This window comes from Macaca nemestrina, chromosome 17, assembly GCF_043159975.1.
Source record: "Macaca nemestrina isolate mMacNem1 chromosome 17, mMacNem.hap1, whole genome shotgun sequence".
NCBI lineage: Eukaryota > Metazoa > Chordata > Mammalia > Primates > Cercopithecidae > Macaca > Macaca nemestrina.
This window is the reverse complement of record NC_092141.1, coordinates 2,411,142-2,423,340: the sequence shown is the minus strand read 5'-3', so window position 1 is coordinate 2,423,340 and position 12,199 is coordinate 2,411,142. Positions and strand designations below refer to the sequence as shown.

At 44.1% G+C, this 12,199-nt stretch overlaps 1 protein-coding gene across 4 annotated transcripts in view; it reads left to right on the top strand.

The window, feature by feature from the left end:
* The window catches only part of LOC105474287 (SMG6 nonsense mediated mRNA decay factor), a 248,234-nt gene that overhangs the window by 147,657 nt on the left and 88,378 nt on the right, over window positions 1-12,199 (top strand). The window lies entirely within an intron of this gene.

Genomic DNA, 12,199 nt, shown 5'->3' with positions numbered 1-12,199 from the left:
ACCCCTCTCTAAAGTGAAGAGAAGAATGATAAACTGTTCTTAATTCTAGAATGCAGAGGAAAACGTGGTTTGCATATGTGCAGCAAAAAACTTTGGAAGGTTGAAATTGCACAATGGGTGTAGGTTGAGCAATTGCTTAACAAGGCATACATGTTCGGCGGGGGGTGTCCTTAGCTCTTGTGCAATTAGGGAACTCCAGAGCTGCCTGAATAGGGGATTTCCTTTTTATTTCTCACATGCCATTTAAAAAATTAACTTCTTCCCTTCTTTTCAATGTTCACTCCTTTTTATTACTCCCTTGAATTCTTATTTGTGATTTCTTTCGTTTAAGGAATTACTCAAACATTTATGTGTCCCACTTCTGTGACTTTGGTTAGAAATGCACCTGGGCCTGGTTCTGCTGGTGGTGGGAGGAGAGCTTGCTGATGGTTTAGGGATTTCTAGTTCAGCTTCTTGTCGCCAGTACAATACTCAGCTGGTTCTAAGCATTTGAAATACAGGTTACAAATCAGCCAGCATTCCCTGATTTCTTACTACTAGAATTTTACAGACTTTGTAATGAGTCTGAGGTTTTTGCCTGTTTTGCTTTTACTGGTGACCAACACCTCCTGATGAAGATCATTTGCAGACTTTACTACAAAATAAAGCCTGACTTTAAGCTGAAAGCATAAGAGCCAAATAGGAAGATCCAAAACTAGACAGGATTGGTTTTGGCAAAGGAAAGTCCTTGCTTTCTGCCTTCTTCCCTTTGGCTTGCGCAGGCACACTCATGTTGCGGTACTTAGTAAGCATGCTTTTGATTGTGATTCTCTTCCACTTACCTTTGTGATAGGGGTACCAAAATCTGTTTATCCTCATCTTTGCTCTCTTCCAGAGAAACAGGAGAGGTAGTTGGGTCAGTGTGCCAGAAAAGCAGAAGTTAAGTATGTGGATTTCATAGCTGCATGTATGAGTGTTTGTGGGACAGGGAACTTTTAATGGAAAACATTTGTGTTGCATCGAAAACAGTGTGAGGCCTGGTTAGAGTCTGTCTGCTTTGTCTGTCAGTCTGTTCCCTACCAGCACTAGTCATTGTTCTCCTGGGAGTCTCAGGCATATTGCGGTTTCTTCTGCTCTTGCTGGCCCCTAATCTTGCCAGAGTTTTTGTGTCATGGGTGGCCCCTTGAGCAGTCTGGAGTAAGACTGCAAGGTTGGTGACTAATGGCTTTGAAGAAGGTACTTCAGCCCACATAGGGGCTTTGGGACCCTTTTTAGGTTAAGCCTTCGGAGGGGGAGGGTCTCCAGCACAAGCAGTGGAAGAAACGTGCTTAGATGCATACACACTTTTTTAAACCTTCCTCTTACTGTTAGCAAAGCATGAACTAGAAGAATGGAGACCCACCTGGTGACACCATGCCTGTAATCCCAGCACTTTGGGAAGCTAAAGCGGGAGGATCGCTTGAGCCCAGAAGTTCGAGACTAACCTGGGCAACATAGTGAGGCTTTGTCACCACAAAAAAAATAAAAATTGGCCGGGCGCGGTGGCTGAAGCCTGTAATCCCAGCACTTTGGGAGGCCGAGACGGGCAGATCACGAGGTCAGGAGATCGAGACCATCCTGGCTAACACGGTGAAACCCCGTCTCTACTAAAAAATACAAAAAAAAAAAAAAACTAGCCGGGCGAGGTGGCAGGCGCCTGTAGTCCCAGCTACTCGGGAGGCTGAGGCAGGAGAATGGCGTAAACCCAGGAGGCGGAGCTTGCAGTGAGCTGAGATCCGGCCACTGCACCCCAGTCTGGGCGACAGAGCGAGACTCCGACTCAAAAAATAAAATAAAATAAAATAAAATAAAAATTATCCAGGCATAGTGGTGCATGCTTGTAGTCCCAGCTGCTTGGAGGCTGAGGTGGGAGGATTGCTTGAGCGTGAAAGGTCGAGGCTACAGTGAGCGGTAATCGTGCCACTGCATTCTAGCCTGGGTGACACAGCAAGACCCTGTCTCAAAAAAAAAAAAAAAAAAAAGAGAGAGGAGGGAAAGGCTTGCTGTTTGGGCTTGCCATTTCATTTGTAAATGCTCATTAAGGGATTCACCTGGGTGCCCAGTTTTGCATCTGACAGGCTGATGTCAGTCAGGTTGTGTGTGGTTGGATCTCTTTGGGAAATACAGAAGAAAAGGTGCTAATTTCCATGAGGATTGTGTCACTCCAAGATAGAAGGACCTATAATTTGAGCTCTTATTTTTTTTTAAGAGGGAGTCTTTCTGTCACCCAGGGTGGAGTGCAGTGGTGCAATCTCAGCTCACTTCATCCTCCACCTCCCGGGTTCAGGCAACTCTCCTGCCTCAGCCTTCGGAGTAGCTGGGTTTACAGGCACCCACTGACCACACCCAGCTAATTTGTTTGTATTTTTAGTAGTGACAGAGTTTCATTATGTTGCCCAGGATGGTCTCAAACTCCTGACCTCAAATGATCTGCCCACCTCAGCTTCCCGAAGTGCTGGGATTGCAGGCATGAACCACAGCACCTGGCCTGAGCTCTTTCTAATCTCAGTGCCCCTGAAATTGACATTTGTTCATCATTTTTTTAAAAAAAAGGTAAAGAAAACAATAAAAGAGCAGCTCAGCTCAGTTTTCTGGGTCCCTAAGAAGGTACTCTACCAATGTGGTTTTCACATTTTCAGGTTTTTGGCTGGTGAATAAGATTGAGCAGAAATGCTCCTTCCCCTGATAACAATACATTCAAATGCGGGATCAGGAGCGTGTGGATTAAAACCAGACGGTGGATGATTAATACTTTTGCTTATAGAGGTAGACATGGCAGCTTCCTCCATTTAAATGAAAAGGCCTTTTCTCTGCATTTGTATGTGTGCATATGCTTACATGCTTGTGCCCTTTGAAGGTAAGAGCTGCGTCTCTCTACCATTTCCTTCCTCTCGAAGCACCCAAGAAGTACTAGAAGGACTAAGTGGTGAAGCAGAGGCGTGAAGCTCAGACACTATGGCAGGAGTGGGATATGTTCTGTTCTTCAAGCTCACTGCTTTCATAGCTTTCTGGGTACTGCTGTAACAAACATCTTTTTCCATGGAACCTACTTGCTCCCTGTGGTCATGTAACCTCATTATGAGAGACTTCCTTTTCCTTTAATCTGCTGTATCTTTGGAGGTGGCTGTCCTCATCATTTTATTGTTAATGACATGAAGAGAAACTTTATTTTCACATCGATAACATTTTTTCCCTTACCCACTGAAAACATGACAGAGATTTCTTGGTTCAGGTGCTGTGGCTCACGCCTGTAATCCCAGCACTTTGGGAGGCTGCGGCGGACAGATCACCTGAGGTCAGGAGTTTGAGACCAGCCTGGCCAACATGGTGAAACCCTGTCTCTACTAAAAATACAAAGATTAGCCGGGCACAGTGGCGCACACCTGTAGTTCCAGTAATCGCAGCTGCTCGGGGTGCTGAGGCAGGAAAATCACTTGAACCAGGAAGGTGGAGGTTGCAGTGAGCCGAGATCACACCAGTGCAATCCAGCCTGGGTGATGGAACGAGACTCCATCTCAAAAAAAAAAAAAAAAAACATTTTTTTTTTTCTCAGAGTATACTTTGTTTTTTTTCAGACAACATCTTGTTTTGTTGCCAATGCTGGAGTGTAGTGGCTCACTGTCGCCTCAACCTTCTGGGCTCAAGGGATCCTCCCACCTCAGCTTCTGAGTAGCTGGGACCACAGGTACACGCCACCACACCCAGCTAATTTTTATATTTTTTTTTTGTAGAGATGGGATTTCACCATGTTGCCCACGCTGGTCTTGAAGTCCTGAGCTCAAGCAGTTCACCCATCTTGGCCTCCCAAAGTGCTGTGATTACAGCCACCATGGTGTCCCTGTAATTTTTAATTAGAGGTTGGCAGGTGTTTATTATTAAAAATAGTTTCAGCATTCATTTTTACTAAGTTCTATGCACATTAACCCCTTCTGGCCAGCAGGCCTCTAGTTAGTCTAGGCCTCTGATTTCAGCTTGAATATACACTTTGCTCTTTGGAGAAACCAAGACCTCTGCCTAAATGAAACAGGACAGGTAAAGGAAGGAGGAAAATCAGGCTGAGATTTTGTACCTTTTTAATCTCTAAAGAAGGTTGTATTGTCTCTACAACAAGGAAAAAGTTGAAGGACAAAGGGCATAAAATTCCTTTTATTCCAACATAAATCTATGTCTGTCTTATACTGTTGTCTCTGATTGCAAGGTGAGAGTGGGCTCTGTCTCAGCCCCATCACACTCTAGATGTATGCATCCCCAGGTATCCCCAGTCACCACATGGAGTAGTGTTCCACCAGTTTACCCCTTTCCCACAGAGACTTTCAGCAACCAAGATTGGTGGGTTTGCATAAGTTAAAATTCACTCTTTGTTGTACTGTTTTGAGAAACACATACTTTCATGTAGCCATCACTACAATTAAGATATAGAGCATTTTCAACACCCCCAAAAATTCCCTCATGCAACCAGCTCCCTTCCCATCCCCAGTCGCTGACAACCTCTGATGTTTTCTGTCTCTATAACTTAGCTTTTTCCAGAATGACATATAAATAAAATCATACAGTACATAGAGCAGGGGTGTCCAATCTTTGGCTTCCCTGGACCACATTAGAAGAAGGATTGTCTTGGGCCACACATAAACTACACTAACACTAACGATAGCTGATAAGCTAAAAAAAAAAAACCTCAAAAAACATCTCATAATATTTTAAGAAAGTTTATAAATTTGTGTTGGGCCACATGGGCCACGGGTTGGACAAGCTTGATATAGAACTTTTGAGTTTGACTTCTTTTCACATAGCATAATGCATTTGAGATTTATGCATGTTGTTGCCTGTATCAATCATACGTCCTTTTTTGTTGCAGAGTAGTATTCCATTGTGTACATACACTATGATTTGTTTATCCATTCGCCAGTTGAACATTTGGGCTATTTGTAGTTTTTGGTGGTCATGGATAGAACAGCTGTAAACATTTGTGCATCAGTCTTTACGTTTCTTCAGTGAACTTAAGTTTTCATTTCTCTTGGATAAATACTTAGGAATGGAATGGATGGTCTATATAAGAGAGTGTTTAACTTTGCTAGGAACTGCCAAACGGTTTTTTACAAAGTGGCTGTACCATACTGCATGAGCAGTTCCTGTTGTTCTGGCATCCTTATCAGCACTTGATCCTGTCAGTTTGTTTGTTTTTTTAAATAATTGCAATAGGTACCTTGTGACTTTAATTCACATTTCTCTGATGGCTAATGATGTTGAGCATCTTTTCATATGTTTATTTGTCATCTGTGTATCTTCTTTGGTGAAACGTCTATTCACATCTTTTGCCTATTGTTAAATTGGATTTTCTTTTTTTTTTTTTTTTTTTTGAGACGGAGTCTCGCTCTGTCGCCAGGGCTGGAGCGCAGTGGCCGGATCTCAGCTCACTGCAAGCTCCGCCTCCCGGGTTTACGCCATTCTCCTGCCTCAGCCTCCTGTGTAGCTGGGACTACAGGCGCCCGCCACCTCGCCCGGCTAGTTTTTTGTATTTTTTTAGTAGAGACGGGGTTTCACCGTGTTCGCCAGGATGGTCTCGATCTCCTGACCTCGTGATCCGCCCGTCTCGGCCTCCCAAAGTGCTGGGATTACAGGCTTGAGCCACCGCGCCCGGCCAATTGGATTATTTTCTTACTGAGTCTTGAGAGGTCTTTATATATCTAGGATGCAAATCGTTTGTCAGATACAAATACATTGCAGATATTTTCTCTCAGTCTGTGGCTTGTTTTTTCACTTCAGAGACTAAGTTTTGACTGATTAAATGCTGAAGGTTTCAGGCTCTCTTAGTAGAGGAACATAAGGAAATTGAGACCTTAGTCAGCAGAAAGATGTGAGGGCCACCCCTTTTGAAGCTGTTTATTTAAAATAAAAGAGGGGTATGAGGGGTGGGCCAAACTGAGTTGTCCAGACATATTTCTGAAGCTTTTTTCAGTTCTTTCTCCTGTCCCCGCCTATGATGTAGCTTCTGGGCTCTTACCTTCAACTGGGTTCCTCACTTCCTGCCATCGCTCCAAACCCATCAAGGCCTCTCCAGCTTAGGCTGACTCCAACAGAATACCCGAGAGGTCAGGCCAGCTTCTTGCCCATGGTCTATTCCAGAGTGAAGTAGTTTTTTGATAAGTAATCATTCCCCAGTTCTAAAGTGATAGCCTCCAAGGAGTCACTGCTTTGAAGAACTCCTTTCATCTCCAGCTGGACTCTTCCAAACAAGCATCGGCAGAGCCTAGTCAGGGCTCTGATACACAATGTTCTGCCATGAGAAGCAAATTGGCAGCAGCAGACAGGCCCCCGAGGCAATGGAATTCAGTTCTCAGAACATACTCACCATGGGTCTCTTTCGTGTTGCGTGGAATTCTTTCCACTGGGCAGCCACGTAGGTGTAGGGAAGATGTCCTGCCCCATTGGATAAAAGTCAAGAGAAGATACTGTGTGGAATCTTGTCACTTCTTAATTGCTGATCCCTGTTAAGTGTTTTTCTTAAACAGCATTTGCCACTGACTAGACATTAGTAGAGTTTCTTTTTCTTGTATGCATGTGACATGGATCACTAACACTGCGTGTGATGGTCGGAGGAGGCCTGCCTTAGTGCTGGAGATCTGTCCATGTCACCAGGACAGTGGAGCCTGGTCAAGGCTATCTGACCTCTGACCCCAGTTGGAGCAATGTGTTCAGAGAAGAATTTCTGAGCCTTCACGGATCTCAGTTATTTGCATGTCTTTTTGTAAGCAAAGCAGCAACTTGTAGGCAGGCTTAAAACTTTCTTTTTCTGTTCATGAAGGTACAGATTTTACTGTAGACAAATAAATTCAATTGAATATAAAACTGTAATGTGGAATAATATTTCAGGCTTTAAAAATGGAGGGATGGGTTAAAAAGTTCTGCAATAAATCTGCAAATGTGGAATCTCAGGGAAATGATCCCATCTGGAAAACCCTGCTAGTGGTGCTGTGGCTGGTTTGTGGAGCAGTGCAGATTGTGGAGTGAAAAAAGACCCTGTAGTCTTGAAAAATGACAGGCTTCTTAATTGATGTCCATTTCAGCTGGTGCTGTGCCAGCTTATGTTGGCCTCGGTCCAGCGTTCCTGTAATTTGGGAGCCAGGTGTGAAGCATTTTTGTTCCATCTTGTTCCCCAGCATCTACAGAAGCCTCACCCATCTTACTTGAGGCAGCAGCACGCCGTAGGAAACAGATGTACAGGTAGAGGTGGAAGGAAGTGTCACAGCTGGGTTACGTGGGTTTTTTTTTTTTAAATCCATCACACTCAAGTGAGATCTGGATTTGAGAGTTGGGGGAAAGGGTATTTCACAGCCTCGGTGTAAGATGTCACTATCAAGTGTCCTAATTTGACCAATACTCATTTGTGATTTTTAAAAACTTGTCTTATACTTTGTATAGGCAGAGATCTTTTGTGATTTGCCTTTGCCTCACTTCTGGGAACAGCAATATAAAGTGTAATAGGAAGAACATCTCAAGATGGCCATCAGAGTTGAATCTGATCACCTCCATAACCTCGAGGGCCAGGGGATATAACCACCTAGAGGTGAGCGGCCCCTGATTACATGGGGCGTAGCTGTGTTCTTTGGGGATGTTGATGAACACAGTAGACAGCGCCAACAGCATCTGTTCAACACATTGGTCTTGGGCCCTTGGTACTCTAGACTGGTGGTCCCCAACCTTTTTGGCACCAGGGACTGGTTTTGTTGAAGACAGTTTTTCCACAGATAGGGTTAGCAGTGGGTGGTTTCAGGATGAAACTGTTCCACTTCCTATCATCCAGCATTAGTTAGGTTCTCATAAGGAGCATGCAGGCTAGATTCCTTGCACGTGTGGTTCTCAGTAGGGTTCGCGCTTTGCTCCTGTGAGAATCTGATGCCGCTGCTGACTTGACAGGAGGTGGAGCTCAGGCGGTCCTGCTTCCTTCCACCACTCTCTTCCTGCTGTGTGGCCCAGTTCCTAACAAGCTATGGACTGGTACCACGGTCCACAGTCCCGGGGGCTGGGACCCCTGCTCTAGACTGGATGCAGTTGGCAGAAGAAGACACTCTTCCAGAATCTAAACTGTTTCCTTTCTAGCCCTCCTGCTAAACTGAACATGAACGAACAGGCAGTTCTGCCTTTTAGGATTACAAAACATGAGCAGGATCCTCCCAGTGGGAACGTTAAAGTCCTGTGGACTTAGAACTGAAATGTTGGAATTGGTGCTTTGCCACTGACTTACATTTTGATATAAGGCAAGTTTTAGCCTCCTAGGACTAAGAGCCAGCTCTCTTTCTTGGAGGGCCCAACCCATAGAAAGACAACTGAAGGAGTCTTTTGTTGTTTCTTTCTTTACCTGCATATCTCACACAGACAGAGCTGAGGACAATATTTGGCCTTGTCAGTGAGACCACAATGTCAGGGAGTGCCTACAAGCCCTGCCTAGGTTAATTTTTGCTCCAGGTGTATGGGGGTCATGGGACAGCCCTTGGTTCACTGGTAGCTTTTACCTGTTCTTCCTTGTGTTGTCAATACCAGAAGCTGCAAAATGTCAAATTCCAGAAGAGGCAGGAGGGTGAGGAGTTAGGAAGAGAGGTTAGTCTTATTCTTAAAGTAATGCTCATTCTATTTTTTTTAATTGTGATAAAATATACATAAGATAAAATTTACCATTTTAACTGTTTTTTTTTTCTTTCTTTTTTTGAGACAGAATCTTGCTCTGTCACCCAGGCTGGAGTGTAGTGGTGTGATCTCTGTTCACTGCAACCTCTGCCTCGTGGGTTCAAGTGATTCTCCTGCTTCAGCCTCCCAAGTAGCTGGGATTACAGGCATGCGCCACCACGCCTGGCTAATTTTTTATTTTTTGTAGAGACGGGGTTTCACCATGTTGGCCAGGCTGGTCTCCAACTCTTAACTTCAAGTGATCCACTCTCCTCGGCCTCCCAAAGTGCTGGGATTTTAGGCGTGACCCACTTTGCCCAGCTGTTTTTACCAGTTTTTTAAGTACTACGGCATTAAGTACATTCAAACTGTTGTGCAGCCATCACCACCAACCATCTCTAGAGCTTTTTCATCTTCACCAACTCAAACACTGTACCCATAAAATGATAAGTCTCCATTCCTCCCTCCCCCCAGCCCCGGCAATCATCATTCTATTTACTTTCTCTATGAATATTTTTTTTTTTTTTTTTTTTTTTTTTTTTTTTTTTTTTGAGACAGAGTCTTACTCCACCGCCCAGGTTGGAGAGCAGTGGTGCCATCTCAGCTCACTGCAACCTCAGCTTTCCGGGTTCAAACAATTTTCCTGCCTCAACCTCCTGAGTAGCTGGGATTACAGGCGCCTGCCACCACACCTGGCTAATTTTTGTATTTTTAGTAGAGACAGAGTTTTGGCATGTTGTCCAAGTTGGTCTTGAGCTCCTGGCCTCTAGTGATCCACCCGCTGTGGCCTCCCAAAGTGTGGGGATTACCGGTATGAGCCACAGCGCCCAGCTTTTCTCCATAAATTTGACTACTCTGTGAACCTCATATAAATGGAATCATAAAATTTGTCCTTTTGTGATTGGCTTATTTCACTTAGCATAATGATTTCACGGTTTATCTATGCCGTAGCGCGTGGCAGAATTTCATTTCTTTTTAATGCTGAATAGTACTCTGTCATCTGCGTGTATCTGCCACCCTTCGTGTGTCCATTCACCTCTTAATGGACACTTGGGTTGCTTCCACTTTTTGGCTGTCGTGAATAATGCGACAGTGAACACAAATGTACAAATATCTCTTTGAGATCCTGCTTTCAGTTCTTTTGGGTGTATACCCAGAAGTAGAAAGTAGAATTGCTGAATCCTATGGTCACTCTATGTTTAATTATTTTATTTTGTGTTATTTTATTTTATTTTATTTTTTGAGATGGGGTCTCACTCTTTTGCCCAGGCTGGAGAGCAGTGGCGCACTCTCAGCTCACTGTAACCTCCACCTCCTGGACTCAAATGATCCTCCCCCCTCAGCCTCCCGAATAGCTGGGACCGCAGGTGTGCACCAGCACACCCAGCTAAGTTTTTGCATTTTTGGTAGAGATGGGGTTTCACCATGTTGCCCAGGCTGGTCTCGAACTCCTGAGCTCCAGCGATCCACCCACCTAAGCCTCCCGAAGTGCTGGGATTTAAGGCGCGAGCCACTGTACCCGGTCATCTACGTTTAATTTTTTGAAGAATCATCATACATTTTCCACAGCGGCTGTGCCATTTTACATCCTCACCAACAGTGCACAAGAGTTCCAGTTTCTTCACATTCTCACAACACTTTTGTTTTTTAATAACAGCCATCCTAATCGGTGTATTAGTGTGAAGTAGTATTGCACTGTGGTTTTGATTTCACATTTTTCCTAATGACTAGTGATGTCGAACATCTTTTCGTGTGCCTATTTGTTGTGTACATTTTAAATGTATAATTTCTCCTTACTCAGTTGATTGGCCTTGGAATGCCTGAGCATTAAGGTGTCAGATGTTGGCTCTGATCTCTTTTTTTTTTTTTTTTTTTTTTTAGAGATAGGGTCTCATTATGTTGCCCAGGCTGGACTTGAACTCCTGAGCTCAAGCCTTCCCAGTAGCTGAGACTACTGGTGTGCACCACTACGCCCACCTAGGCTCTGATCCTAACTTGCTATAAGCTACTTGTGTGGCCTATAACCTATAGCTTTTTTTGAGACGTAGTCTTGCTCTGTCACTCAGGCTGGAGTGCAGTGGTGCAATCCTGGCTCACTGTAACCTCTGCCTCCGAGGTTCAGGCGGTAGAGACATGGTCTCACCATGTTGGCCAGGCTGGTCTCAAACTCCTCACCTCAAATGATCCACCCACCTCGGCCTCCCAAAGTGCTGGGATTACAGGTGTGAGCCATCATTCTGGCCCCTATAACCTATAGCTTTCCAAACCAAATGAACAAAAACTCTATCTCATATATACCCTCTTTTGGATTTTCTTTCTTTTTTAAGCAAAAATGAAATATGCGTGTAACCTCTCTGGGCTTCTGTATCTTCTTCAGTAAAATAAGGAATCCCCTAACTGCCCTACCCAGCTCAAAAAGCTGTTGTGAGAATTAAAGGAGATCAGTTCTATGAAGGCACTTTGTAAAGATCCTACAAAAATACAATTTAGGCCAGGCGTGGTGGCTCACACCTGTAATCTCAGCATTTTGGGAGGCTGAGGTGGAGGGCTCCCTTGAGGCCAGGAGTTCAAGACTAGCCTGGCCAACATGGTGAAACCCAATTTCTACAAAAAATACAAAACTTAGCCGGGCGTGGCAGCATGCGCCTGTAGTCCTAGCTACCTGGGAGGCTGAAGTGGGCAGATCACTTGAGCTTAAGAGTTCGAGAATCACTTGAACGTGGGAGGCGAAGGTTGCAGTGAGCTGAGATCACACCACTGCACTGTAGCCTGGGTGGCAGAGTGTTGGTCTAAAAGAAAAAAAAACAGACACTATCATCTTGAGCCATCAAATTCACTGTTACTGAAATTCTTTACCAAACATGAAGGCAGAACAAATTTACAGTCTTTTTCTCTTAGACCAAAGGCTGTATGTTTCTTTGGTAGGTAAAAGGAACAGAGCACAGGTGACCTACTTACTCCTATCTGTTCATCTCCCAGTATGGGGTTGCGTCCTCTGAAATAGGGCAAGGGTCAAGTCTCTGACTTGGTTTTTCCCCTGAAAGTGGTCACAAAGTCTGCTCAGCATTGTTTTGGGATGTAGATGCATTGGCCCCATCACCTGCCCATCTAAAGTAAGTATGTTATGTAATCTAACAGATATTTACCACTTAGCCTGTGCCAGGCACCAGAGTTCATGCTTCCACAGGCTTCACTAGGTTTTACTTAAGCATGTTTTTGCATTACTATTGTTTTTTGAGAATTATAACCTCCCATATACATTATTTTAGTTCATTTAATCATATCTTCCAGGCCCTTTTTCTCCTGTTGTTTCTTTGTTTCAACAAAGAGAAATATTTAAGAAAGGAGCCCCGAAAGATTTTAGTTATTTTAAATATTTAAAACTAAAATCTGAATAACTAAAAAAGACAAAAAAAAAGTCATGGAATATATATTGAGATTTAGGTAGAGCATCGTTCATCTACTCAGGAACAGTTGCAGACAGGTAGAGTCTACACTGACCCGAACTTCAGGGTGGATT